The 4,023-nt window shown below is 35.9% G+C and overlaps 1 long non-coding RNA gene across 1 annotated transcript; it reads left to right on the top strand.

Moving 5' to 3' along the window:
• Positions 1–2,813: 2,813 nt before the first annotated feature.
• LOC131618576 (uncharacterized) lies at positions 2,814–3,312 on the top strand. Its single transcript, XR_009288899.1, has 3 exons — positions 2,814–2,872; positions 2,964–3,059; positions 3,145–3,312. It is a non-coding gene; the product is annotated as an uncharacterized LOC131618576 (long non-coding RNA).
• The last annotated feature ends 711 nt before the right edge of the window (positions 3,313–4,023 follow it).

Below are 4,023 nucleotides of genomic sequence, written 5' to 3'. Positions count from 1 at the left end.
AAATTAACGATAGAATAACATTCTTATTTAGATTTTTCCAACTAACATGTATATAAATATTGTTCACATCTTTTCATTGTTAATGAGAAATATTCAATATTCAAGTAAAAAGAAATTAATATCATTGATGTTAGAAGTGACTCTTAAACATAACTTAGGCACTATTTAAATAAACAGTTTAATTAAGTACTATATTACATTAGTGCATATCATATAAGTGCCTATCTATAAGCTATTTCTATAACAAAAGATAAAGATAAAGCATCTAGCCAAAACATATTTGAGCATTTCGGTTTTGTAAATTCGGGTGTTTGTAGTTACTAGCTAATTCATAATTGATTTCATATCATTTTAAATAATTGAGTTCTATATTGGGGTTTTTTTGATATTGTGTTAGTGTTATGCTGCACACTTTTGCAGCACCATTGACTACCAAAACTTTCTCTGTGGGAAACCAAACGGAAAAGAAAGAAGTGTTATGCTGCACATATAGAAATTAATGGTCTATTTTGTTTGAGAATATATTCTATTTTCATATTTTGCTTTCAATTTAAACTATAAAATTACTATTTTGTTTTCATTTTATTTACCATTTTAAAATAATTGTACAGGAATCAAGTTTATTGAACAAATAGTTGAATATGCTACAGTTTGCATATACTTCCTTCACTTTTATGATATTTGTATTTAACTGCATCGTGTGTGTGTGTGTGTTTAATTTTACAGTTACTTTGAAGTCTCTGGTTTCTACTCGTACAACGCCGATTCAAACCTACCCATCTCCCACATCAAGTCTAACTCAGGTTACTATCCCTTTCTTCTTGCTTATAGTTTGTTATTTTCTACTTATAGTTTATTGTTTATGATTCTATTTAATATCAATCTAATGTCTCTCAACCAGTTTTTTGGTTTGTGGACTTATATTACCTTGAAATAAGGTAATGTCTTCTTTAAGAAATCGGGTATTCTGATTAGGTATTCTATTATGATGATAGCTATTTATTATCTTGACAGAATTCCTTAGTACCTGATAAAGAAAACAAGAAGCATTTGTTTAGCTTAATTAAGACATGGATAAGACATGGATGAATTCAAACCGATTGTCGAAACAGTACGAGAAAGGGGTATGGGAATTCGTTGAGTTTGTGGTTGCGCACTCCGAAGACCCGCTTCGAATGCCGTGTCCTTGCTTGGGTTGCTGTTATGGGGGTAAGGTTGACGGGAAACAGTTGGGATCCCATTTACTACGGTTTGGAATTGATAGAAGTTATACATGTTGGACAATGCATGGTGAGAAAAGTAACGGGAATGCTGAGTCGAGGTGTAATAGGAAGTATGCTTCAAACGACGATTGCACAGACACATACGATTGCGATCGAGTTGAAGAGATTGCAGAAGCGCTTGAAGAAGATCTTGCGGATTGTCCCAAAATGTTTGAGAGGTTGGTAAGCGATGCAGAGAAACCGTTGTATGATGGTTGTTCAAAATTCACAAGATTGTCTGCGGTGTTAAAGTTGTACAACTTAAAGGCGGACAATGGATGGTCGGATAAAAGTTTCACAGAGTTATTAGCCCTTATGAAAGATATGCTACTAGAGGATAATGTTCTTCCCAATCGAACGTATGAAGCCAAAAAGATGTTGTCCTCTATTGGCATGAGCTATGATAAGATACATGCATGTCCAAACGATTGCGTTTTGTTTCGAAACGAGTATGCAGCGTTGAATGAGTGTCCTAAATGTGGTGCCCCTCGATATAAGAAAAAGTTGTCTCCTGCTAAAGTCTTATGGTATTTTCCTATAATTCCGAGATTTAGACGCATGTATCGTAGTGAGACCGATTCAAGACACTTGACTTGGCATGCAGATGAAAGAATTATTGATGGAAAGTTGCGACATCCGGCAGACTCACCACAATGGATGAAAGTTGATACTGATTATCCTGAATTTGGAAAAGAAGCAAGAAACCTTCGGTTGTCATTGTCTACTGATGGAATGAACCCGCATGGTATTCAAAGTATCTCGCATAGCACATGGCCTGTGATTCTTATGATCTATAACCTACCTCCGTGGCTATGTATGAAGCGTAAGTACATGATGTTATCTATGCTAATTTCTGGGCCTAAACAACCAGGGAATGACATAGACGTATACTTGGCACCGTTAATCGAAGATTTAAAGTTTTGTGGGACAACGGTGTGGAGGTTTACGATGGGTATAGGAAGGAAAGTTTCAACTTGAGGGCGATGTTGTTTGGAACAATTAATGATTTTCCAGCATACGGAAATCTATCCGGGTACAGCAATAAAGGTCAAAAGGCGTGTCCCGTTTGTGAAGATGAAACCGATACGACACGATTGGAGCTTTGTCAGAAGAATGTCTTTCTCGGCCATCGTAGATTCTTAAAATTCTAATCATCACTACCGTGGGTGGAGAAAAGCATTCAACGGAAAGGCCGAACATGGTACAGCCCCGCCTTTTTTGTCAGGTGATCAAATTTTTGAAAAGGTGAAAGATGTGAGCACTCAGTTTGGCAAGCCTTTTGCAAAATTTTCATATAACCTATTGTTTTAATTTATAGAGCACACTGGTTGCTGCTTGCTATCAACCCTATAAGGGAAGTCGTGTATTATCTGAATTCGGTAAATGGTGAATGGACCAATTATCCGGCTATGAAGGACATCGTTGATTTGTAAGTGGGATCGTTCTAAATATATATTCGTGTATATTTATATATTTACTTATTTGTGGGATTGATCTAAACATATGCTTTTATATATTTGTTAATTAGATCAATACAAGTGTTCCGAAGTCAACGGGACGCACAGGTATCCCGAACTAAATCTAACAACATTACTTGGATCCAAGTGCAGGTACATTATTTTTCACAATTTTGCTTATAATATATTTATGCTACTTGATAAAACAAGACAACTATAGAATCTTATTTGTTTTTCTATGTAGTGTCCGCAACAGCGAAACAGTTACGATTGCGGATACTTTGTATTGAGGTTTATGAAAGAAATCCTTCAGGCAAATCAATTAGAGATTCCGCTCACGGTATGAATTTATAACTTAAGATAATTTCATATAATTTATTACATTTAACTAAATGTATCATTCATATTATGTTTTTGTTTTGTAGTACCTTGACGAATTCCGTGTTGCTGGGTACCCGAGACTTAAGTTAGAAGAAATAAAAGAGGATTTGTGTCAATTTTATATTAAGCGCTTTTTCATGTAGGATTTGTGTCGATTTGAACTATAATATTATTGATGTTGTAATGATGTATATATATAATTTTGGATATTATAATGGTATTATATTAGTATATATATTGTCTTACTGATGGCTGAAATAATATCGTCGAAAATAAATTACAGGTCGAAAATATTACAGGTTGAAAACATATTACAGGTCGAAAATATTACAGGTCGACTGGGAGGATTAAATTACAGGCTGCACATTAAAATACCTCATTTAGCAACGACAGCGCTTTTAAAAAGCGCTCTTAAAGGTCCACCTACTAAAGCGCTTCTTTGTAAAAGCGCTGCCAAAGATTAATAAAAAAGCATAAAAAATAAAAAAAAACGCAACATACGAAAGCGCTTTTGGAAAAGCGCTCTTATAGGGGGGGCTATCAGAGCGCTTTTTCCAGAAAAAGCGCTCTTAAAGCCCACCCTATAAGAGCGCTTTTCCAAAAGCGCTTTCGTATGTTGCGTTTTTTTTTATTTTTTACTCTCACAGGGGGGGCTATCAGAGCGCTTTTATGGATAAAGCGCTCTTAAAGGGTGGCCTACCAGAGCGCTTTTTCCAGGAAAGCGCTCTTATAGGGTGACCTACCAGAGCGCTTTTTCCAGAAAAGCGCTCTTATAGGGGGGGCCTACCAGAGCGCTTTTTGAAGTGCTTTTGTTACCTTTGCCAGCGCTGCCTTTCACAGCGCTTTTAAGCGCTTTTAAAGCCCATAAAAAGCGCTTTTAAAGCCCTTCCGTGTTGTAGTGCATGATATGTAAACATATATAC

This window comes from Vicia villosa, linkage group LG7 (assembly GCF_029867415.1).
Source record: "Vicia villosa cultivar HV-30 ecotype Madison, WI linkage group LG7, Vvil1.0, whole genome shotgun sequence".
Taxonomy (NCBI): Eukaryota; Viridiplantae; Streptophyta; class Magnoliopsida; order Fabales; family Fabaceae; genus Vicia; species Vicia villosa.
The sequence above is the reverse complement of the archived record's forward strand: the minus strand, read 5'-3'. Positions and strand labels throughout refer to the sequence as shown.